The following is a 27201-nucleotide window of genomic DNA, read 5'->3' as shown; positions in this document are numbered from 1 at the left end:
TTTGTGGTTGTGTCTCAAGCTGCTTTTGTACAACATGCAAGGTAAATCTGTCCACCTCTATTATCTCTGTGGGGGCTAAATTAACACACACACACACACACACACACACAGTTAAGTATTTTGGATTTATATGAAAGTTTTGTATTCTGTGTTGTACATTGTCTTTTTAGACATAATATATATAGAAAGGATTTTAATTTGGCAGTTTTAAAGATCAAATATGTCTCTTTGGATTACTGCTTTTAATTATATACTGAGTCAATATATTCATGTAACCTTTTATTAAAAAAGGTATAAATAGGCCACAAGAGGACATAGTGATTTTTTTATAAGTTCAGTCTTGCTTGGTGCAAGAGTCCCCTTTATTAAGATTTAAAAAAAAATTACTTCCAGGTAAAAGTTGTTTTTAGCTCAGGTAATTTAGGATCTCCTCAAGTGCTCACTTGATCAGGGCCAGCTGTACTGTTGACAAGAAGTACTCAGTGTACACAAACCTACATTTTTGTCACGTAAAGCAGTTTACCTATTTTGGTTGATACCACAGGGTAGCAGAAAGTGTACATTCACATTTTCTCTAGCAACTAATTATGTGACCTTGACCCAAGTTTATCTTCATCTATAAAATGGGAATAATATTAAGCTTCAAAGTGAAGGTTAAAAGGAATAACTTAAGAAAAGCACCTAGTACCATCCTTAAGCCTATATCCAATTGATCCCAAAGTTTAACCTATTTCACTTGATGAACTTCTCTCTGGAATACTGTAGTAGTCTAGGATTCCAATCCTGTTTTTTTTCTAATTAGCCTCAGTGACACCACCCAAGTGATTCTCTAAAAACAAATCTTTGAACCTGTTATTCTGCTGTGTTATTAAACTTGCCAGAGACTCCCTGTTGTCTCAAGGAAAAAGTCCAAACTCCTTGTCTTGACGTGATGTGATTCCACTCCCTCTTTGACATCTTTGATTTACAGGCCTGATAACTGAGTTGGCTAAGTGAGAGGAGCCCCGAGTCATAGGCTTATTGCCTTTTATCATGATTTTAGTTCGTGGCGTTGGTGGTTGTGGTAAGGTTTATCAGCTCACAATCTTATGTCACCTTGTTACCGTAAAATACTTTCCATGCAGCACCACATTTCAAAACTAGTTCCTTTAGTATCTTTCTCCATCCTTTCTTGTCAGGCTTACCTGAGGTTCAGTGTGGTGTCCTGCCCGCGACCAGCCACAACTCCTCGTGCACCATCCCTTGTCTTTGGGATTCTTTACGTGTCAAATATATAGATGAGGATTCTTTGTAAACTGAGGTAAAATTCACATAACATAAAATTAACCATTTAAAAGTGCACAATACAGGTAAACCTCGTTTTATTGTACTTCCCTTTATTGTGCTTCACAGATACGGGGTTTTTTCTTACAAATGGAAGGTGAGACCTTCCACCAGGAAACACATTATGACTTGATGAAGGCTCAGAGGATGGCTAGCATTTTTAGCCAAGTGCTTTTTAATTGAGTTATGTACATTGCCTTTTTATTTTTATTTTTTAAATTTAATTTATTTTTATTGTATTTTTCCATTAGCATTGTCTTTTTAAGCAATTCTATTGCACACTTACTAGACCCCAGTATAGTGTAGACACAACTTTCCTATGCACTGGGAAACAAAAAGTAATTGTGGCTCACTTCGTTATGATACTTGCTTTATTGCCGTGGTCTGGAACTGAACCTGTGATGTCTCTGAGGTGCGCCTGCGCGGCGGCATTTAGTACATTCACATAGTAGTACCACCAGCACCTCTGCCTAATTCCACAGCATTTTGTGAGGATGTGTTCTAAACATAGTGTGTGATGTCTCTGAATGAATGATAAGAAACGAGTTTCCATCTCTTGATTTTTAGGAGCCTTACAAAATGCTTGATGAATAACTATTTATAGTAGAATCTCTCAAGTTTCCTTTCAGTTCTAATTTTGTTATTTTAACATTACATGTGGCAATTTGGAGATACAGTAAATGCTCCCTAAACATTCTCATGTCATCAAACATTAACTGCTTTCCGTTTGCCCAGTTTAGAATATTATCTAAAACAAGCAGAAGATGTTGTGTTTATACATAAGGAGTTGGCAATTCACTTGGAGAACAAGATACAGTTGAAATATGTAGAAAAACATACTCATTCGTTCTTTCTGTGGTAATCCCCGGGACATTTTAAATGCCCACTCATTTCCTTTGAGAGGACTCTCAGTAATTACCGAAAGTTGAAGAATTGTTAAAACAGGGCTATAAAATCTGTAAGTTTATAAATATATGTGTGTGTGTGTATTTGTGGTAAAGTGCACTTCACAAAAAAATTTACCAATTTAACTATCTTAAAATGTATACTGCACAGTAGTATTAAGTACATTCACATTATTGTGCAGCCAGTCTCCAAAACTCTTTTCAGCTGAGAAAACAATATCTATACCCATTAAACAACAACTTTCCATTCCTCTTCCTTTTCCCCCTAGCGCCTGCAACCACCATTCTGTTTTCTATTTCTATGAACTTGACTTCTGTAGATACCTCATATAAGTGGTAATCATATAGTATTTGCCTATTTTGTGACTGGCTTATTTTACTTATCATGATGGTATCAAAGTTCTTCCATGTTGTAGTGTGTGTCAGAAGAGCCTTCCTTTTTAAGTCGAATAATATTCCATTGTATCTATAAACCACATTTTGTTTATCCATTTATCCATTGGGTTGTCTATACTTTTTGACTATTGTAATACTGCTATGAACATGGGTGCAGAGGTATTTCTTCAAGACCCTGCTTTCAATTCTTTTGCTTACGTGTCCAGAAGTAGAATTGCTGGATCACAGGATAATTCTATTTTTTAATTTTTTTGAGGACCACCATACTGTGGCGCACCATTTTACATTCCTACCTACAGTGCATAAGGGGTCTAGTTTGTTTATATCCTTGCCAATACTTGTTATTTTCTGCCTATTTTGCAGGGGATGGGAGGGTTTGATAGTAGCTATCCTAACTAGTGTGTGGTATAATAGTATATGTTAAATCAAACTCTAGCACAGATAATTATGATGGAATGTCCAATCTCATTTAGAGATTATAGCAAAAGTCTAAATTTGAATACTGTGCCAATGACCCTTTTCTATTCTAGTACCCCAAAATGACAGTCCTTGAGAAAGGCTTATAACAGCTTGAAAAGTAAGGAAAATCTGCCTGGGAATTAGACCAGAACAAAACCCAACAAAATCTCCTTGAGGTAGTATGAAAAAATAAATAAATCACAAAATATATGTACTTTGAGTGTTATACAGAATGCAGCTATCTTCAGAGCAGAGCTATTGTCTTGATGTAGTGTGCAAAAATAGATTAGGGATTTAGTAAGCTCAATAATATTCTTTTCACTGCCAATTCCCCCCAGTTTTGTACAAATAAAAGATGCATGGGGTTGGAAAGCTGATATACAGCAGTTAGAAGCAGTAACACTGATTGGCAATAAGAAATAATTAAGTTATTATAATGTAGTGGGATCATTTAAAAGTCAAAAAAAAACCCCAAACTAATCTCAGTAGGACCTATTTATGTTAAGGTGCAGTATTGTATGTTTTATTTATAATTAGCATGAGATCCAAAGAGAAAGTAAGCACTGAATGGTGTTTAATTTACTAAGGCCAAAACAAAAAACAAGCAAACAAAAACCTAAAACATTTTAAAATTATTTTTATAAAAATGGTTAGACTGGAAAAATTTTGCTTTTCAAGGAATTGGCTTCATTTATCTAAAAATGCTATCACATGGATTAACTGATTTTTAGCATATATTCCAGTGCCCAGAAATAGTTTCACCATCTTTCCTATGTAAAATCCAATTGTCCTTTTAATTTTCCATTTTATAGACTGATTCTTCTAGTCTCTGTTTTATTCCTTCTTTGCCTGCCTAATTCTGATACGATAGGTATCTCTTACAGAAAATTTCCCATTTGTCTTTCCTCCACATTTCTGGGTTCTTTATTTTTTTCCCCTGGGTCATATCATAGCATACAACATTTTCCCTATTATATTTCTCTCTCTATGCTGTAGTCAGTCTGTGTTCTTAACCATCTGACTCCTTAGACCACTAGTATGACTCAGATCAGTCACAGCCGGAGACAAAGTTGTTGCTGTCGTGCTGGGGATAGTACGTAATGTGGGTCTTGGTATGCCCCTGGAATTGGAGGCCACTGGGTCGTCTGCCATGAGTCATTGTGAAAAAAAATACTGGGACCATTGAGCCAGACTGTGAGTGATCTGATCCTTCTTTCTCGTTCTCCCATATGTGTATTGTTTATAGCATTGTTATATTTATATTTATTTTAAGTGAGTAAACACTAAAATGAAGAATTTTTGCTTTTTAAGGAAAGTAATTGCTTTTCAGAATTTTAAATTTTGTATAGGAAGAGTGATAGAGTTTGTGATACAATAAAACTATGTTATAATATCATTCTCTTCCTTCTTCCAGAAGAAACATGAGATTGAGGACTAACGGGTAGAGGTGTAAAATTTCAGTGAAAGGAGAAAGCAAATCAAAGTGAGGGATAAGTGGAGCAAGATATGAGCTCTAATATATACCCTAATTACCTGCACATTTTCTAAGAGTGAGCCACAAATACAACTCTAATTAAGTGTTAATGGTGGCCAACTCAAAAAGGACACCCTTATTATCAGAAATTCACAGTGGCTATGAGATCAGTTATCTAAACAACTATTTTGGAGGAGTAGGACTATTGTTTACAAAAATAAAAATACTTTCATTTTGTTTTCTTTTTTAATACAGATCTTTTTAAAAAAAGATTTTATTGTTAGAGAGGGAGAAAGAAGGAAACATCAATGTGTGCTTGCCTCTCGTGCGCCCCCTACTGGGGATCCGGCCCACAACCCACAGCCCACAATCCACACATGTGCCCTGACTGGGAATTGAACCAGTGACCCTTTGGTTCACAGGCCTGCGCTCAATCCACTGAGCTACACCAGCCAGGGCTGCTTTTATTCTTTAAAAAAAAGATTTTTTATTTTTAAGAAATCAATCAATAAAGAAAATACAAAATTTCATGCTTTTACCCCACTAACGATAACTCGTGGCCATGCTCCTAAGTAGTCAGTCCAGAAAAAGAAGCAAGTGGTTTTATAATTTATACTGGCTAATTTACATTCCCAACAGTATAACAGTCTGTTAATTTTCTTGCACCTTCAATAACACTGTTTTAGTGTTGTTAATCTTTCCTAATCCTAAAAGAAAAAAATGATGCTTACTGTTTCTCTATTATCCTTAGTACTGATATCTGATGTGACTTTCTCCCACTGTATGTAAATATTAGCAGACATATGATGTCAATGAACAGGTTTTTGACAAAATCTTTTGATAGATTTGATGCATTTTTTTCTGGAGTATTATAATTGCACTGAAATATGGGTAATGGTATTTCACTAGATTTTTAATTCAATAAAAACAGTTTTTCTGCCCTGGCTGGTGTGCCTCAGTGGATTGAGGGCCAACCTACGAATCAAGGAGTCGCTGGTTCAATTCCCAGTTGGGGCTCATGCCTGGATTGTGGGATGGGTCCCCCAGTGGGGGCCACACAAGAGACAACCACACATTGATGTTTCTCTCCCTCTGTTTCTCCCTCCCTTCCCCTCTGTCTAAAGATAAATAAATAAAATCTTAAAAAACAAAACAAAACAAAAAAAACAAAACTTTTTCTGTGGGAGCCAGTGTGATATGGTCTGGTGTTCAGTCTCTGTTGATTTGCCTTTATCCAAGGATATATTTGTAGTCCAGTAGCTTTCCACCCAAATCCATGTTTTTGGTTTTTCTGGACATATAACTAGACCACATTTACCAGCTTCCTTTAAAGTAGGTGTGGTTATATGACTAAGTTTTCTCCAGTTCATTGTAAGTGGAAGTGATATGAGTCACTTCCTGGCCTGGCCAATAAAAATGTCCATATGTGTTTCTCAGCGCTTTTTCTTTTTCCTGGCTGAATGAAAGGACAGTGTTCACGGAAACCTTGGAAGGCTTGACTATGGCTGAAAAGCCACCAGCCTGGATCCTTAAATGACTGTGTGGAAAGAACTGGCCTACCTGAACATCCATCCAGGACTGTTACATAACAAAGAAATACACTTCTTATCATTTAAGCTACTTAATTTTTAGAGCCTATTTGCTACTGCAGCTTAGCCTACATACACTAATACAATATTTTAGAAAATATAACAACAGAAAATGAACTAGATTCAAGTGTTTAATATTATGAGGATATGTTCTCTCTATTGCACATCTCTACCTTCCTCCAAATTGGCTTCGTTCATAGACAGGTTTTCTCTACAATGTAGGATAGGTGGTCCCAGCAGTTTTAGGTTTTTATGGTCTTTATATCTCATGATCACAGAGGTTTAAGAGTCTTTCCTGGAAGCTCCAGCAAAGGTTCTGGGAAAATGCTGATTGTTCAGCTGAGGTCGTGTGCCCATCCCTGAAAAAATTGTTGTGGTTAGAGGGATACAAGACTATGCTTACACTTAGTTTTGAGACCTCCCTCTAGACAGGGGTGACAGCGCTGCCCAAACTCAATGGACAGGCAGAATCAAAAGGAATTGGAATAGTGAACGTTCCCTAAAGAAAGGATTTCTAAACAATAAAGAATACACATCAGACTATATGGTATGGTTAAAGAGGTTTTTCTATTAATATAGGCATGAAACAAGAAGGCCCTAGAAGAGGGTTGTGATGTAAATATGAAATAAAAGGGACAAATCCAAGAAACAATATGTTTTTTGTTGTTGAACATTTGCCTTGTTGGGGAGTGGAACAATAGTAAAATCAGTTGAAGTTGTTTAAAAATAATTTTTAAAAATTTTAATTGTGGTAAAAATAGATAACATGATATTTACTAACAACCATGAAAATGTAGTATAGCATATATTCATACTGTAAAAACAATTGAACTTTTTAAATTAGGAAGTGAGTAAAATAATAGGAGTATCAAAAGATTTGAAAGGAAAAGCACTTGGGGCTCAGGACAGGTGAATGTCATAACTACAGGCCATTCCATAGATTTCTAAGTCCTGGGAAGCCAATAAAATAGTGTTGAGCAGATGATTTGCAAAGCAGGGATATAGCTAACAGTGAGGAGAAGGTCATATACCTGGGCAGCTGACATCAGCTTTTGGCCACAAACAGGTCTCAGTAGAAGGGAGTTAGTGTCTGTCTTTCTACCAGGTATAGACTTTGTCTAGGCAGGTGAGAACAGTTATGGTTAAAATATATGGGGCAATGGCAGTCTTCTCCTGCCTATAAGAAATTGGACTCAAATCAGGATTTAAAAAGCAATTTCTAGAAATGAGCTATAGGACAAAGGCCCTATAGGACAAAGGAAAAAAAACCCATTGCTACTTGATTGGTGCTAACAATGAAAGTGAATTCATAGTGACCAGTTGGTTTGGGGTATCTTACATGTTTCTCCCGCTTTCACACAAAATTCACAGAGAAGGGAACTTAAAGGGCTTACCATAAAGATAGGACATTTTCAGGGACTTCTTACAAGAAGATGTAGAACTCTGCAGCAGAAGTCTAAGGACATGCAAGTAGAGTATTGCTTTAAACAAAGGTCATGATTGGAGCTTATTGAGTGGTTGCAGATATTCATCCTCTGAAGAGGAGATGAAAATATATGCAGTATTGCTTTATATAGCATTCTATTTCTTTATTTGCCTTGGATACTACAGTGAAAGACTTAAAGCCTTTGTATGTTTTAGTAAGATAGCAGTTCCCAATCTAAAAATGATTTGAATTCCGAAAGTTCTATGTAAGCATTTTGTTTAAATTCAACACATTTTTTTCATAGAAACTGTTATAAATGATAGATCTATATCCAGAATAATTTTCAAATCCCTTTTAATCCACAATTCACCTGAATTGCTGCACATTAGGAAAAACACATTGTTTAGCAATGGAATCAAGAGAGATGCAATAACACTATAGGTTATTGTGGGAGAGATGAAGGGAAAAAAATTATATGCATATATATATACATACACACATATATGTACACATACATATGAAAAAATATTTTTTCAAATGGGTTTAACTCAGCTGAAAATTTTTTCAAGTAGGTTTAATAAAATGCAGACAAAAAGAAGTGTCCAAATGATATATTGGTCTTCCTTAAGGCAAGGAAGCAGATGCTATTTTGGGTAATTGCAATCCCATCTCTAGCCAATAGGTGGTGCTATTGCCACACAATAGTTCGGTTGCTTAAGGGTGTTAAGTGAAGGGGAGAATGTGGGAAACAAAGCAAAGTGCTTTTAAACTGGGTTGTTAAAAGGAGGCAGAAAAAAGGAGGGGCGGGAGTCAGTGTGAACCTGATTATATGTTGATGATGTTGACACATCAGGTTTGTATCATAGAAGGTGACTGTACTAGTTCATTTTCTTAAATTTCCATGTGAAAATTAGATATAATTCAAAGCACAGCTTTTCCCGTCCATAACATTTTCTTTGAGCTTTTAGTTTATTCAATTACAAAAATGAAGATTATTGTGGGAATTAAACAAGAAAAAAAAAGTGTCTAATGAGTACCATACATACAATTGTTGCTTATTAAATATGAATTTGCTCATCTCCTAAATGAGTCAGGTAACATTGATTAATAAAGTATGTTAACATAATTGATACGTTGCTAAATTAGACTAAATTATATGATCTCTGGACCGCAGAAGCTTATAAAGGAATAGCAAGAAATAGGAAAAATGTTCACCATTATCATTTATTACTAAAAATAAAGAATGTCTCAAGTCCAATTATTTGATTCTTTTGTAGTTAAATATCCTGATATGCATTACCAGTGTGCCCCTGAGTAGAGGCAGTCTTCACTCTTATGTGTGTGGTATTTCTGGAGACACCCATCTTCAAGTAATATCATCTTACAGATCTTTACTGTTTATGACTGTAGTCTTTACCTTTTCCATATCAATGGAAAATAAAGAATACGTAGGTAAAAGTAGCAGGAAGAATTGTCTTTATTGCAATCTTGACAAGCAAAATGCGACCAACCTTCCCCTTTCATGCTCCCATAGCCTTACTTTTGGTGAAAGTACAATTTATTAATTAGCATGTCTTTATACCAGTGAACTGGAATAGAGAACAAAGGTAAAATTTATGTCATCCAGTTTCATTAGTTATTAGCCAAGGTAAAGTTTTGTTGTAAAGAAAGTTTAAGGTATTAACTAAAATAATGGGATGCTATCAATAAATTGCTCTTGCCAGAATTTTCTTTCCTATCTTTTACTGTGGTTGGCTTCAGGCTACCTCAATCTCTTCCTGTTTGTGAGAGCCTCTAGGTCTAGCGAAGGCATGCTTCCTTGAAGACCTGTGAACGGAAGATTTGTTCTCCCTCTCTGCTATTCAGACATCTTTGTATCGTCCTAAGGACTTCTTGCTCCATAGTGAGAGAATGATTTCTCACTGAACTCATCCTGTCTAAACACTAGAAGCAGAGCCTTAAGTCAGGCTCCTGCTTTAAATCATAGCTCCACAATTGAGATAGACCTTAAGTCTCCTTGGGGTATGGATCTGCATACCCCAGGACTTTGTGACAATATTCTTGATTAACTACATGAAAGATAAGGTATGGAAACAAGCAAAGTATATGATGGGCTTTCTGCCATTCACAAGATCTTGGTTTTCTTTGAGAAACAGTGTATGTTTGTGGATGAAATGATTTTCATGGGGCTCATTAGAGCTCTAGGAGTGTGAGGAGGTTGCCTCCAGGGAAAGGGAGGGGAGAAAAGGTGACTGGTACTCTGGATGCCCCTGCCTCAACCAGAGAATCTCTGCTTGGAACAGTTTCATAATTTCAACCTCTAGAAGTTGAAACCTTGAAGATACTTTGAAAGAAAAGACTTTCAGTATTATTGACACCTCAACCTCTTACCAACTTCACCTAATTTTTATGCTCAGGAATCTGTTCTGTAAATACTAGTTCCTATTAAGTCGATGAATATCACATTTCATTAGATGATTATGTGGTCTCTTTCTATATCAGAAAAGATTTCTATTTATTATGATAAGTAGTACCTGATGTAACTAAATTAGGTAGATTGATAAAGGGTGCAGTACTTGACTTTTTAATTTTATGATCTTTGATAAATTACCAAGTATTACTTGATTTCTATGAAACTATTTAGATCTAGAAGTCAGTCAAATAATTAGCCATCTCTTCTACATTTCAAATCTGAAAATAAAGCTTGGGGTAGTGGCATAATATAAGTGGCATAATTTTATAATTCTCTAAATTCTAGTAATATTTGCCACTGTTTTCAAATTAATTTCTTCAGTTTCTCTCTTTACCTCTCTGTTGACAGCCCCAATTGTTTAAGTTAGACTCTCAAAGTAAAAATCAAGTAATTATATTGGTTTATACCACACTATGAGTGTATGCTAATTTTGACAGGAGAAAATACTATTCCTTTTTATATTAAGGGTATACCAGATTGGAATTTGCTCGCTTTAGTTAGCAGATGTGGCCATAAAATGAAGGTTTTTCAATGTTATAAATAGCCTCATTGTAAAAGTCTTTTATTTTATTTTTATTGATTGATTTTTGGAGAAAGAGTGGGTGTGAAGGAAAGTAAGAGGGAGAAACATCAAATAATGTTCTACTTATTTACGTACTCACTGGTTGATTCTTGTATGTGCTATGACTGGGGATGGAACCGGCAACCTTGGCATATCCAGACAATGCTCTAACCAACTGAGATACCCAGCCAGGGTGTAAAGCATTCTTTTAAAACCTGAAATTTCCATATGGTGTATCTTAAGGCCTATTTAACTTGGCTAACAAGAATTTAATCTCCCCTTTTTGTCTATCAATTTTTATGCATATTTAAGACATTTTAACTCATCTGTCATGATTCAGGTGTAGTCATAGTAGAATCACTTAATGTTAGTTTCTTGTTATTTTTTCAAATGCTAAAATTCTCAATTATTAATTTACTTTTTACATTGGAGATAGTTTAGTTTTATAAAGCATTATATGTGGGTTCGGCTGGGGTGGGGTGGAGGGATGGGGAGAAAAGGCATACAACTCTAGTTGAATAACAATAAAAATTTTTTTAAAAAGAATTATACAATGTATCTGATTTTTAAATTAGAGTAAAAGTCTATGTTTATTGTTTAAAAATATTGTAGAATGTATTAGGTAAAGTAATTTTAAATACTGATTTTCTACCCAGCAATCAAACTGAAATGGCTGCTTCCTTTTCAGTTTGTCAAAGTGAACACATTATTACATGGACTAAATTAGTCATGAATCCATCATTTGAGTTTTCCCTTTTAATGGTTACCTCCTTTTGGGGGTGGGGGTATGTGTAATCACCACTACATGTAGTCCAAGGATCAAGAATTCCTTGTAGTTTGGAAAATAAGTTGTTTTTATATAACATTCAAGTGTTTTTCTTCTTTATTTTAAAAAATGTAACTATTTTCAATGTTTGATGTCCACAGTAATAGAAAGGAAGTAAATGAGATAAAATACTAGACATTTCTAAGAATCATGTGTTTGATTTGGGAATATAGTCAGAAAACTTATTTAACTTTTGATTATAAATCTTCTTAGACTAATGCAAAAGACTTTAATATATATTTGTTGATTGAATAACATCCTTAGAACAAAATTTTTGTTTCTATATAATATTACTGTGGAAGTTTAAAAATTAATAGTAAATAAGAGTTCATTTTGCACGTAGAAAGCACAGACACAAATTTGCAATAGGTTCATCTTTTTTTTCTTAAAATGTGATATTCTTCATATGTACTTGCAGGCTTAAATTTTATAAATTTTATTTATAGCTCTTAAGAAATTAATGAAGTCAGTGTTAAACAATTTGGTATGCTATAAACTTGTATGCCACAAAATGTTTACACTAATACAGGAAATAGGTCCCTTGGAATTTTTCTTCTGTCTTTCTGAATATAGTTTAAGACCTCTCAGCTTTTGAGTCCTACAAGGCAAAACCATTAATTTAAGGCATTTCAGAATAACCACACATTTTGATATAATTTTGCATTTTCTAAGATGAAAGAGGCTGAGATCCCTTATGGGAAACCTGTAAGGATTGGGAAGCTAATAAGATTTTAGGTAATCCATTGAACTAGTTGGCAGTCTTAAAAATTCTGAAAGCTATCTAGAAGGCCTCTTTAATTGCTTTAAAAAAAGGAAGCACTACCTGCTGAGACCTGCTGAGATAGTCTTCTATGCCCACATAAATAATAAATATATGTAGAATATGTCAAATTACAGAATCATCACATTTTAAAGAAGGAATGTGTCATTTGATCACTATAGGAAAATAATAGCTTATGATTGTTATGAATGAAATGTTAATTTTTAATTGGATATGTATAATGATATCATATGTAAACTATTTTAAAATCTTAAATGGAAAATGCTTATGGTATTAAAAAATAAAATTTATAAAAGAAAATGCTTATGGTTGAACAGAAAAACACTTCGGTTTAAATCCTGGCTACATTAATTAGTGAGTGATATGCATTTGGGTAAGCTCATCCCTCTATGCCTCTTTTTCCTCATTAATTAAAGATTGTTTTAAAGACAAGAGGTTATATATTGAAGGCACCTAAACATTATCTGGTACACGGCAGGCTCTTGATAAATAGATGCTACATCTGAGTAACTTTAGTCAAATTATGTGAAAACTCTTATGTGAAAATGACTTTCAGTGTAAGAATTATTATTTTTGTAGTCTTAATTGATTTATTTTTACATTTACAATGCTTCAGAATAACAAGGTTTAAAGTTCTCAAATCTGTTATATATAGTGTGGATCTTTGCTTTCAGTAGGCCTCACTTTCATATATTATGCATTGACACATCTAAGCCTCCTTTTATATGCAAAATTTGTCTTTTATACATCTCCAGACAAACTGATTTAGAATTATCACCTGGTTACACTAATTGCTGCCACTGGGTACAGAGCCAGACATCAGTCAGACAGAAACAGTCTTACCTTGACCACACTACCCACTTCACCGTTCTCTAAGCCAGGGCCTCCTGTCAGGCATCAAAGGCCAGAATATTGCCTATTTACAAGGGAATAGCTATCTCAGAGATGTGTCACCTTACTTAGTCCAGCTTGTCTTTCCACTCCAAAGTCACCCCCAATTTCATTCATCTCTTCTCATAGTACACCACAAGTGGGAAATACTGGTCTGGAAGTAGGCAGCTTGTTGAAAACCCTCACCAAGGGTTTGTGGGTCAAAAGCAGTATAGACCTCCACCTTTGATTTGGTACTGGTAGAAGAAAATCCCTCCTGCACTGTGATAGATGTCTTGTGAGTTCCTTTTTTAAAAAACATATTTTATGATTATGCTATTACAGTTATCCCAATTTTTTCCCCTTAGCCCCTCTCCACCCAGTACTCCCCATTCCCTCTAGCAGTTCCTACCCCTCCTTAGTTCATGTCCATGGTCCGTGCATACAAGTTCTTTGGCTATCCATTTCCTATACTGTTCTTAACATCCCCCTGTCTATTCTGTACTTACTAATTTATACATCTTAGTTCCTGAATCTTTTCCCCATTCTCCTCCTTCCCCCTCTGAACTGATAACCCTCCAGATGATCTCCATATTTGTGATTCTGTTTCTGTTCTGCTTGTTTGCGTAGTTTGTTTTTTAGATTCAAATGTTGGTAGTTGTGAATTTATTGCCATTTTAATGTTCATAGTTTTGATTTTGTCTTTTTTATTATATTTTATTGATTATGTTATTACAGTTGTCCCAATTTTTCCCTCTTTGCCCCCCTTCACTCAGCACCCCCCACTCCCTCAGGCAATCCCCACACCATTGTTCATGTCCATTGGTCTTGTGTATAGGTTTTTTGGCTGCTCCATTACCTATACTGTACTTACATTCCCATGGCTATTCTATAACTACCTATTTTTGCTTTTTAATCCCCTCACCTCTTCACCAGTAAGCCCTTTAACATCTCGTATAATCATGGCCTGGTGATGATGAACTCCTTTAGCTTTACGTTGTCCGGGAAGCACTTTATCTGCCCTTCCATTCTAACTTACAGCTTTGCTGAGTAGAGTAATCTTGGTTGTAGGTCCTTGCTTTTCATCACTTTGAATACTTCTTGCCAGTCCCTTCTAGCCTGCAGTTTCTTTAGAGAAATCAGCTGACAGTCTTATGGAAACTCCTTTGTAGGTAACTATCTGCTTTTAAGATTGTTTACCTTTAACCTTTGGCATTTTAATTATGATGTGTCTTGGTGGGGTCCTCTTTACATCCATCTTGTTTGGGACTCTCTGTGCTTCCTCCGCTTGTATGTCTATTTCCTTCACCATATTAGAGAAGTTTTCTTTCATTATTTTTCAAATAGGTTTTCAATTTCTTGCATTCTCTCTTCTTCAGCACCCCTATGATTCAAATGTTGGTACCTTTGAAGTTGTCCCAGAGGCTCCTTACCCTGTCCTCATCTTTTTCGATTATTTTTCCTTTTGTTCTTCTGATTGAGTGTTTTTTTCTTCCTATGTTCCAAATCATTGATTTGATTCTTGGCTTCATCTACTCAACTGTTGATTGTCTGTAAATTTTTCTTTATTTCACTTAGTGTAACCTTCATTTCTGCCTGGGTCTTTTTTATGCTTTTGAAGTACCCAGTGAGTTTCTTGAGCATCCTAATAACCCATGCTTTGAACTCTGCATCTGATAGGTTGGTAATCTCCATTTTATTTAGTTATTTTCTATAGTTTTGCTCTGTTCTTTGATTTGGGCCACGTTTCTTTATCTCATCATTTTGGCAGCCTCCCTGCATTTGTTTCTATGTATTAGGTAGAGCTGCTTTGACTCTCTGTCTTAGTAGCATGGCCTATTGTAGAAAAGCACACCCATAAGTTGGATGGGTCAGAGCCTTAGGTAATTGCCTGGGTGGGGCAACCCATGTGAACCAGGTTGATGGAGTTTCAGATACAAAGCCACTCACCACTATGTGGCTCTGTGTGGGGGAGAGCTCAGCAAGGGGACAGTGGCCACTGGAGTTTTGTTTGGGAGAAAGCTGTTCCCTGGCACTTGCCCTGATGCCAGACACTTAAATAATTCCATATATGCCACTGGTTCTCTTCCAGCTGGTGCCCTGGTGCTGGAGCCCAGGGAGAGTGTTTCTGCATAAGTCCAAAGACAGGAAAGTTTCAGGCCCTTTTAGAGGAGACGCCTGAGAATCCCACAGTTTCTTCCAGCACCCCAACACCCACTGGATTTTACAGCCAGAAGTTATGGGAACTTACCTTCCTGGCACTGGAACCCTGGGCTGGGTGGTCTGGTGTGGGTCTGCGATCCCTCGCTTCTGGGGTATCCCTCCCGATTTTTATCCATCACATGAGGGTGTGGGACCACCCATTCCATGTCTCTTCTCATATCTCCACCCCTCCTACACTCTTAGATGAGTGTGACTTCTTTAATTCCTTGGTTGTCAGACTTCCATGCAGCTCGATTTTCTGACATTTCTGCATGATAGTTGTTTTATAATTTAGTTGTAATTTTTGCTATGATTGTGCAAGGAGGCAAGCATGTTTACCTATGCCTCCATCTAGACTGGAAGTCCTTCTTGTGAGTTGGGAAACTCCATAATCTAAAGATTGAAGCTGCCCAAATATCTGCCCTAGACTGCATGTATGGATTAGGGAAGAAGCAGTGGCCTGGGGGAAGGAGAGATGTCTAAGCCTGTTATCTTGTTCTTCAGGCCATTGGTATCACCTGCCTCAGATTGGCACCTGTCAAGGGTCTTAATCACCTAAAGGGTCACTCAGACCCTAGGAAGGCAGCATGTTGGTAACAAATTAGAATTTTATAATTCCTTACCCAACCATCCTTTTGATATGTAAGTCTTGTTCAACTTTTGTATGTGTGAGAACACCTTGTATACAGAGGAAAGGGAAATTATTAAGTAAAGGCCAACAACTACCAGAAAAATGGTCAAAGGGCATGAACAAATAATTTATAGAAGAAGTACAAATGATCTTATAGTGAAATGATGCCAACCTGATTTACAAAAACTAAAATTATAGCAAGGTACCATTTTTAACCAACATATGGCAAGATCAAAGGGTAAGGACGTGGGAAATGTGTGCTATCACCGTTCTTTGTGGGAGCTAAGCTGACGCAGCCTTTGTCAGGGTAATTTGGAAATAGCTATCAAGTGTACAGATGGACATTCCATCTGACCTAGCAATTCTACTTCCGGGATTTAGCTCATGGATATATGTGTACTTACAATACATGAACAGACATATAAGATTAGTCATTGCTGCATTGTTTGTAATAGTAAAAGATTGGGAGCAACCTAAATATTCATCAGATAGATATTGGTTTTTAAGATTATGATATACCCATTCCACACTATTCAATGTTTATTAAAAATTATGATGCAGATCTTTTTATACTATGTGTAAACATCTCCCAAGTAGGTTGTTAAGGGAGGAAAAAAGCAAGATGGAAAACAGTATGATTGGTATCTTAGTCTGCTGGGGCTGCTATAATAAACTTTTGTAGACTGGGTAGCTTAGACAACAATACTTATTTCTTACAGTTCTGGAAGCTGAGAAGTCTAAGATCAAGGTGCTGGCAGGTGTGATGTCTTGTGAGTCCTGCTTCTTGGTTTGCAGATGGCTCTCTTCTTTCCTTCTCACATGATGGAGAGCAGAGAGCTCTCTGGGGTCTATTTTATAAGAGCACCAATTCCATTCATGAGGACTCCACCTTTATGACCTAATCACTTTTTAAAGGGCCCACTCCTAATACCATCATACCGGCAGTTAGGATTTCAACATGTGAATGTGCTGCTGTGGGGAGGGGGAGGCAGGAGTGGGGACACAAACATTGAATCCCTAACATTTGGTATGCTGCCATTTATGTCCCCAAAGTATTCCTATGGACATATTTGCTTGTACATCTACAAGTTGTCCCTAGGAAATTACTTCAGAAACTGGCCATCACGTTTGCTACCAGGGAAGATAACTGAATGGCCAAGAGACAGAAATGGGAAGGAGACTTTCACAGTTGAAGCTTATATAGCCTATTCAAAAAATAAATGAATTTTATATTCTTAAAGGAAATATTGCAAGACCATAAAATCTACATTCTAAAAATGGTGCTCAAAAACTCTTAGTTCTTTGACCAGTTCTTCACGTCTCAAGAAGGCATACTCTGATTATTCTTTTGCAGAGACTTGATCCGATAGTAGAGAATATTTGGGCTTTCTCTTTTCAGCAGTGGTGCTTGGGGTTTTTAATGAACCCCTTTTCTCTGGAAAGTAACTGCCTGTTTACTTAAAGGGATTCCTTAAAGTATTTTCCTCTCCCCAGTATTACTTCACTTTTCTTCCCAATTAGAAAAAAGAAAAAGGTCTATAAGACTTTTTCCCATGATGGTTTTCTTCTGTCTTTCAAAAGAGAGAATTCCTTTGGTGACCAAGATATGAAATAAAGCACTGTACTTTACCTCTTCCTCTCCTGATCATGAAATACTGCCATAGTCTGCAAAACTTACTTTGCACGGCATACCTGGTACTTATCCTGTAATTGGCATAAAATTTCCTTTAGTATGTATTTTTTAACTTGCTTTATTGTTTATTCTTAAAGAGACAAGCATTTTTTACTTTTGACATTTGAAACACAATTAAACAAAAGAAATATACACACTTTTACAAGAGTTTCCTTTTTCCTCATAATATTAGAACGTGTTTAGAAACTGAATACTTATTACTTTTTTAAGATACAAAATTAGATGAGAAATTTCATATTGTCTACATAGTGGAAAGGGACGAGTGTTTAACTTTAATCTCATAAATATGTGTATATAAGCATTTGTGTATTTATAATCTGCATATTGACAAAAGATGGAAAGGAAATACAATAAAGTGTTAACCTGATTTTTGGGGGTGGTGATATTATGGATGACTTTTATTTTCTTCTTTTACTTTTTTGTGTATATTTTCCAGACTGTCTTCAGTGAATGTTTACTGAAAGTTAAATTGCTATCAAGATTGTTACATTAAATTATTTAAAATGTGTTTTCTATATTCTGAAAATACCCTAGTGAAAGGCAGTGTGTTCTTCTTTGGTGAGCAATAGTTGATTTTCGATCTTCTGGGAAATGGCGGTTCCTTTTTTTTTTTTTTTAGCTTGGCCCTTCTATTTTACTAACTGAAACGTGATATGTTTACAGATATGACACTCATAGATGTCTTAATTTTTGGCAATATAGCTTCATGGCTAAGTGTCTATGGTTGGGAATCAGAAGACCTGTGTTCAAATCCAGATTCCTGTTGTCTTGTATGTGACCTAAAGTAAATTTCTTAAGTTCTCTTAAGCTTCAGTCTCTATAAAAAAGAGTAATGATAATGTCATTGTCAAGTTTAAGTAAAATTACCCATACAAAGTAAAACTTAGTTCAATGTCTGGCATATGGTAAAAATGTCATGCAGTTTAGCTTTTTTTCCCCTTTGGTCACTCCTGGAATTCCAGGACCTCTGCTGTCTTCTTTCAAACTTAACTTGTACGTAACATAGGATTTTATAAAATGAAGGTTAAACATAGTCAAAGCAAGACTTTGTTTGATATTTACATCTGATTACAAAGAGTTTATTCAGCCATTTCCCATCCATAGGAATTTCTTACTGCTGTGTTGGTTTCTATGCCCTGCATCACCATAGGCCAGTGTGGTTTCCAAAGTGTGGTCTGCTTGATGACTTCATGGGCTGCAAAGACAGCCTCTTATATTTTAAAGATATATCTATTTTATGTGTGTTTGAACACAAAATACAACTAGTGTATTCAGTCAGTGATTCTATGGGTATTTTTTAGGGTAAGGTACAAGTGACTATTGAAGAAAAAAGCAAGCCAATATAAAGAAAAATGTTAAGGACAGAATACTATACAATGTGACAAAGATTGCAAAGCTGATACTTGAGTGACTGAAGTTTAGGACTCTCTGCTTTAGATCTTCCTTCCCATATCACTGTCAGGGTTTGCATACTCTGTCCCAGAAACCCGATAAAACAGATGAAATCTGTTACCTAAGCCTGTCATCTACCCAATACCCAGGATCATTCTTCATGGGTTCCATATTTTTCTAAACAAAAGAATAGGAAGTCTGCTATCCTCTTAGAATTAGCCCAATGACAGCTAGCTTTAAATTTTTTTAAGTTTGGGAAATAATATTGTTACTTATACTGTAGTCTTTAAATTCATGTACCATGGATCATTATGATCTACTGGAATTCAAACTTTTGACTGTTTAAGTCTAAAATTGTTTAATATTAAGTTAGACAATTATGCATTGTTTTACTTAAAACACAATTGAATTTACCACTGTCAATAGTTCCTTCTTGTACTAGGAGTTATTAAGCCTATACATATACTATTTAATAATTTTGTTATTAAGTTAATTTTTAAAATAATCTTTAATTTTTTAATTACAGTTGCATACAATTCTATTAGATTCACGTGTACACCTCAGTGATTAGACATTATGTAACTTACTACAGTGATCATTCTGATAAATCTTGTACTAATCTGACACCATAAATAGTTATTAGAATATTATTGACTATATTCCCCATGTTATACTTTACATCCCCATTACTATTCTATTACTACCAATTTGTACTTCTTAATCCCTTCAATGTTTTCACCCAACCTCCCAAACTTCCTTGGATCTGGCAACCATCAATGTTCTCTATATCTATGAGTCTGTTTATATTCTGCTTGTTTATTACTTTTAGCTTCAATTCTTGATAGTTATGTATTTATTGCAGTTTTGCCCTTTATATTTTATCTTTTTCTTCTTCTTCTTCCTCTTCTTCTTTCTTCTTTTTTCTTCTTCTTCCCTTTAACATTTCTTGTAATACTGGTTTGGTAGTGGTGAACTCCTTTTGTTTTTGTTGGTTTGTTTGTTTTGTCTGGGAAACTTTCTCTGTCCCTCAGTTCTAAATGTGGTACTTGCATCACAAGTTATGCATACAAAGCTATGTGGTACATAGCTTTGCAGGGTAGAGTAATCTTGGTTGTAGGTCCTTGCTTTTTATCAATTTGAGCATTTCTTACCAATCCCTCTGGCCTGTAAAGTTTCTGTTGAGAAGTCAGCTCACAGTCTTGTGGGAGCTCCCTTGTAGGTAACTAACTGCTTTTCTCTTGCTGCTTTTAAGATTATCTTCAACCTTTAGCATTTTAATTAGGATGGGTCTTGATGTGGGCCTGTTTGGGTTCATCTTGTTTGGGACTCTCTGTGCTTCCTCCGCTTGTATGTCTAGTTCCTTCACCAGGTTAGAGAAGTTTTCTGTCATTTTTTAAATAGGTTTTTGATTTCTTGCTCTCTGTCTTTTTCCAGGACCCCCATTCTTTTGGGTTCTTTTTTCCTTTTTGCTGTTCTGATTGGGTGGTTTTTGCTTTCTTTTATTCCAAGCACTAATTTGATTCTCAGCTTCATCTGCTGTACTGTTGTTTCCCTGTAAGCTATTCTTCATTTCAGTTAGTGTATCCTTCATTTCTGACTAGTTCTTTTTTATATTGTTGAGGTTCTTACTAGGTTCATTGAGCATCCCTATAACCAGTGTTTTGAACTCTGCATCTAGTAGATTGCTTGTCTCCATTTTGTTTAGTTCTTTTTCTGGAGTTTTGTTCTGTTCTTTCACTTGGGACATGTTTATCTCATTTTGGCTACCTCCCTGTGTTTGTTTCTATCTTATAGGTGGAACTGCTTCATCTTCTGGGCTTGGTTGAGTGGCCTAATGTAGTAGGCGTCCTATAGGGTTGAGTGGCACAGCCTCCCCTATCACACAAGCTGGGTACTCAAGGTCCCCTCTACTATGTACAACTACACCCTCCTATTGTAGTTGAGCCTTGATACTGTTGACATGTTAATGGGAGGGAATTATCCCCAGGCCAGTTAACTGTGGAGGATCAGCAGTCAGAGACCCACCCCATGGAGCAGGACTTACTTTAGCAGGGTATGGTGCCCACTGAGTCTGCCCCTTGAGTGTGTCACTTGTGGAGGTGGTTGGGTGGTACTTTGAAGGTATCCACTGGGTGCACTGGGTCTGGGGCCTCATGAGGTTCAGGCCAAGGTCAGCCACACCTGTTTTCTGCCTGGGGCCACCTGAGAACTACAAAGCAATCTGCAGATGGCTACTACTTGTGCTGGGCTTGGAGGTGCCCAGGAGATGCCAGCCTGTGATGCAAGACCAGCTGCTCCTAGTGCTGAGCCTGGGGCCTCTTAGAGGTGTGTATGGGGTATACTGAGGCCAGAGGCTACTTGTTTGAGAGATTTTAGGGAAATTTGAAGCATGAGACAAGACTGGCCATTCATAAGGAAAAGTCAGTGGAAACAGTTTGGGTGGGCCCCCAATTTGGTGGGTCAGAGAATCCCTAGGGCAGGGGTGAACAGTTATAGCCAGGTTGATGGAGACTTGTATGACACCTGCCTGCTGATTCTGTGGGAGAAGGATTCAGAAAAGGAAACATGGCCTCTGCCAGCATTTCTCTCTGGGAGAAAACTGCCCCTCTGGCCCTCACCCTGATGCCAGACATTTCTATTCCTCCCCATATCCCTGGTATCTTTTGACCTGTTGCCCCAGTGCTGAAACTCAGAGGGAATAAGTCTGAGTAAGTTCATGTGTGGGCCCTTTAAGAGGAACTGCTTGAGACTCCAGAAGCCCTCCATTTCACTCAGCCACAGTTCCCTCAGGTTTTTACGGTCTGAAGTTATGAGGAGTTCCCTTCCTGTGGAGTTTTCTTCACTGGAGCTCTGGGCAGGGGACCCTGGTGTAGGGCTTGGACCCCTTGCTAGCAGGGGGGTCCTCCACAGCCAAGATATCCCTCCCAGTATTTGTCCACTGCACATGGGTGTGGAACTAGCCCGTTCTTTGTCTCCAACCCTCCTACCTGTTTCGATGTGGCTTCTTTACATCTTTTGTTGTAGGACTTCCATTCAGCTAGATGTTAGGCTGTTCTGAATGATGGTTGTTCTGTAGTTTAGTTGTATTTTTGATGTGATTGTGGGAAGATGCAAGTGCCACATTTACCTATGACACCCTCTTGACTGGAAGTCTTAAGTTAATTTGTAAATGTAAATTAGATCCTAAAATTTTGACACTTAAGCAGGTACTTAAATTTGCTCTATTTACTAGGTGGAAATTTTCTTCCTGTGATCAGTAGAATTGTCTTTACAACCTTTAGTATGAGTACATGTACAGTTTGTGCATAATTTGTTATTCAGTAGGAGGCATAAATTTCATTCCCAATTCATAAAAATGTTGCAAGTAGAATTTATTCCAAAGAATGGAGTAGTTTTAAAACAATTTGTTTTTTGGGAAAATCTCATAATCTGATTACAAAGAGTTTATTTTATAAATTAATGGCTTTGTTTTATATTTCTAAAGATGTGTATGTCATTTTTTATACATCTTTGATGTCATCCATTTGTAAACAAAGGTATTTTTTCATTGATTATCAAGGAATTGGTTAAACACAAGAGCCTACATGATCAGTTACTATTCTTGTGGTATTCATACAAATAATCAGGCCAAATTGAAACTGGACTTATATTCAATCTCCTTAATAAAATGAGGGTGATTTTAGGGAAAGAAATTGTGTTTCAGTAGAAGTCACAATGTCCAATTGTCACCCACAAATGGATTGGATTCTAGTTTTCCTAGTTTTCTTCCAAGCTAATGTTTCATTTCTTTCTTTCATCCTTTGACTTGTTGAGAACTACTGATATAGTGTCAGCCATACAGAATTTACCTACTACTCTGCCTCTCCCTTTTGGGGACTTTAAGTTCAATATCTGGTCTTTGTTTTCCTGGCTGATTCCTTTCCCAGGACCTATAGCAGCCTTTTTCTTTATTCTTGTTTTTAGGCCATGTCTCCTTAAATATCTTATATCCTTCAACAGAGCATCCAGGCTTGGGAGACTAAATGGCCTCCGGCCACAGCTCTCACTTTTTGGGCTGTCCAATTCTACCCTCTTCTCCTTAATGACTCATACCTGGATCCACAGGCAGGAACAGCTGTATATCCCTAGCCCCCCTGAAGTAGTTACAGGAGAAGAGACCTTTGTCCCTACTCCCCCAAACCAGAACCGGGCTAGGTCATTAAGAGTAAATCTGTATGATGCAAGTGTACTGTCATTATTCACTGTGATTTCACTTGTTTGAGGGACAAAATAGACATGATGAAACTCTTGCTTCAAACCAATATAGATGGTATCCTCACAGTGCCAATTTTGGTTCTATGCTCCAGCAAAAATAAATAAAAATATAATCTATTTTCATGCTAAAAAAAAGTACCATATTTTTCAGACTATAAGATGCACCAGACCATAAAACGTACCTAGGTTTTAGAGGAGGAAAAGGGGAAAAAAAACCACTGCACCCCACCCCCACCCCAGTGAGCCAGGTAAGCTATATAGTCGGACTATAAGACACACCCCCATCTTCCTCCCAAATTTGAGGGCGTAAAAGTGCATCTTATAAGTAAAATCGACAAGCCTTTAAGTAGGCTCATCAAGAAAAAAAGAGAGAGGATCCAAATAAACACAATTAGAAATGAAAGAGGAGAGATTACAACTGATACCACAGAAATACAAAGGATTGTAAGAAATTACTACGAAGAACTGTATGCCAAGAAATTTGAAAACCTAGGTGAAATGGACACATTTCTAGAAAAACATAAGCTTCCAAAACTGAATGAAGAAGAAGCAGAAAACCTGAACAGACCAATAACAGCAGACGAAATTGAAGCAGTCATCAAAAAACTCCCAACGCACAAAAGCCCTGGACCAGATGGTTTCACAGGAGAATTCTACAGAGCCTTTAAGGACGAGCTAACCCCTATCCTCCAGAGACTATTCGAAAAAATCCAAACTGATGGAAGACTCCCAAGCTCTTTTTATGAAGCCAGCATCATCCTAATCCCCAAACCAGATAAAGACACAATGAAGAAAGAAAACTTCAGGCCAATATCACTGATGAACATAGACGCTAAAATTCTCAACAAAATATTGGCAAACTGCATCCAGCAATACATTAAAAAGATCATACACCATGACCAAGTGGGATTCATCCCAGGGATGCAAGGATGGTACAATATTCGCAAATCAATAAACATAATACATCACATCAACAACAGCAAAGACAAAAATCACATGATTATATCAATAGATGCAGAAAAAGCATTTGATAAGGTACAGCACCCATTTCTGATAAAAACACCCAGCAAAGTGGAAATAGAGGGAGCATTCCTCAACATAATAAAGGCCATATATGAGAGACCTACAGCCAACATCATACTCAATGGACAAAAACTTAGAGCTTTCCCACTAAGATCAGCAACAAGACAAGGATGCCCTCTCTCACCACTCCTATTCAACATAGTAGTGGAAGTCCTAGTCACAGCAATCAGACAAGAAAAAGAAATAAAAGGCATCCAAATTGGAAAGGAGGAAATGAAACTGTCACTGGTTGCAGATGACATGATAGTGTACATGGAAAATCCTATAGACTCCACCAAAACACTACTCGACCTAATAAATGAATTTGGCAAAACAGCTGGATACAAAGTCAATACTCAGAAATCAAAGGCATTCCTGTACACCAACAACGGAACTGCAGAAACAGAAATCAGGAAAAAAATCCCATTTGATATAGCAACAAGAAAAATAAAGTACCTAGGAATCAACCTAACCAAGGAGGTAAAAGACCTGCACTCAGAAAACTACACAACACTGAAGAAGAAATTAAGGAAGACACAAACAAATGGAAGCATGTACCATGCTCATGGATTGGAAGAATTAACATCATCAAAATGGCCATACTACCCAAAGCAATTTATACATTCAATGCAATCCCTATTAAAGTACCCATGAAATATTTCACAGATATAGAACAAACATTTCAGAAATTCATTTGGAATGATAAACAACCCCAAATAGCTGCAGCAATTTTGAGAAAGAAGAACAAAGCAGGAGGGATCACAATACCTGATATCAAACTGTATTACAAGGCCACTGTAATCAAAACAGCCTGGTATTGGCGTAAAAACAGGCACATAGACCAATGGAACAGAACAGAGAGCCCAGAAATAAACCCAAGTCTTTACGGTCAATTAATATTTGACAAAGGAGGCAGGAGCATAAAATGGAGCAAAAACAGCCTCTTCAACAGATGGTGTTGGGAGATCTGGACAGCTATGTGCAAAAAAATGAAATTCAATCACCAACTTATGCCATACACAAAAATAAATTCAAGATTGATAAAAGACTTAAATATAAGTCGTAACACCATAAAAGTCCTAGAGGAAAACATTGGCAGGAAAATCTCAGACATTCCACACAGCAACATCCTCACAGACATGTCCCCTAAAGCAAGGGACATAAAGGAAAGAATAAACAAATGGGACCTCATCAAAATAAAAAGCTTCTGCATGGCTAAAGAAAATAGCATTAAAATACAAAGAGAACCAACAGTATGGGAAAACATGTTTGCCAATGATACCTCAGACAAGGGCCTGATCTCCAAAATATATAAAGAACTCACACGACTGCACTCCAGGAAGACAAACAACCCAATTAAAAAATGGGCACAGGACTTGAACAGGCACTTCTCCAAGGAGGACATACAGAGGGCCCAGAGACATATGAAAAGATGCTCAGCATCACTAGCCATCAGAGAGATGCAAATTAAAACCACAATGAGGTACCATCTCACACCAGTCAGAGTGGCCAACATAAACAAATCCATAAACAAATGTTGGAGAGGATGTGGAGAAAAGGGAACCCCAGTGCACTGTTGGTGGGAATGCAGACTGGTGAGGCCACTGGAAAACAGTATGGAATTTCCTCAGAAAACTAAAAATGGAACTGCCCTTTGACCCAGCAATTCCACTGCTGGGAATATACCCTAAGAACCCTGAAACACCAATCCAAAAGAACCTATGCACCCCAATGTTCATAGCAGCACAATTTACAATAGCCAAGTACTGGAAGCAACCTAAGTGCCGTCAGCAAATGAGTGGATCCAAAAACTATGGTATATTTACACAATGGAATTTTACACAGCAGAGAGAAAGAAGGAGCTTATACCCTTTGCAACAGCATGGATGGTACTGGAGAGCATTATGTTAAGTGAAATAAGCCAGAGGGTGAGGGACAAATACCATATGATCTCACCTCTAACTGGAACATAATCAACAGAAGAAAAAAGCAAACAAAATATAACCAGAGACATTGAAGTTAAGAACAATCTAACAATAGCCAGGGGGGAGTGGGGAGGGGACAGTGAGGAGAGGCGATTATAGGAACTACTATAAAGGACACACGGACAAAATCAAGGGGGAGGGTAGAGGTGTGGGAGGGAGGTGGCTTCAGCTGGGGTGGGGTGGAGGGATGGGGAGAAAAGGCATACAACTAATTGAATAACAATCAAAAATTTTTTTAAAAAGTGCATCTTATAGTCTGAAAAATACGGTGTGTGTGTGTGTGGTATCAGTATTTTTGTCTTTCAGAATGCTTTAGGATATACTGGATTTAATTGAAACAAGACAAAGGATCTTGAACTCTTGGTTTGAAAAAGAAATTCAGCATTTAAAAAAAGAAGAAGAAATCCATCTTAAAACCAGGGACAGAATAAAAGGATAAAGTCAGCCCCATTTGCTATTGGGCACCATTTGCCTACGAGGCCTATAACCTCGTTAAACGTGACTACCATTTTACTCTTCTGATCTTATGTCCCCAGCACTGGAAATTACTGGAAAGCAAGAACAGAACTAACTGCTCCCTACAGCCACAAGCAGAAGATAACACTGGAACAAACTGCAGCCTCCTGTTACAACACCCCAATGGCCCAGGGTCCACACAACAGCACCCTCCCACCCTTTTTAAATCTAATTATAATCCAATAAAAGTTCAAAGCCCCCACCCCTCAGTGCTTTAATCTCTACAAAAGAAAAAAGGGGGAAAAAAGGAACATGTTTTAAAACCACAAGTTTGACAAGTCTACTTTGAAGAATATAATCAAGACTTTTTGAAAACAGAAGAAAATACTAAATAGTTTTATGCCTTTCCTATGAACTTAAACACTAATCAACCTTTTATTAT

General features: G+C 36.9%; 1 protein-coding gene across 3 annotated transcripts in view; it reads left to right on the top strand.

Moving 5' to 3' along the window:
* Positions 1 to 27201, top strand: part of NDUFAF2 (NADH:ubiquinone oxidoreductase complex assembly factor 2) — a 156756-nt gene that overhangs the window by 67110 nt on the left and 62445 nt on the right. The window lies entirely within an intron of this gene.

The sequence above is a fragment of the Desmodus rotundus genome, chromosome 1, assembly GCF_022682495.2.
Source record: "Desmodus rotundus isolate HL8 chromosome 1, HLdesRot8A.1, whole genome shotgun sequence".
Lineage (NCBI taxonomy): Eukaryota > Metazoa > Chordata > Mammalia > Chiroptera > Phyllostomidae > Desmodus > Desmodus rotundus.
Note: the sequence above shows the minus strand (reverse complement) of the source record. Positions and strands in the feature narration are given on the sequence as shown.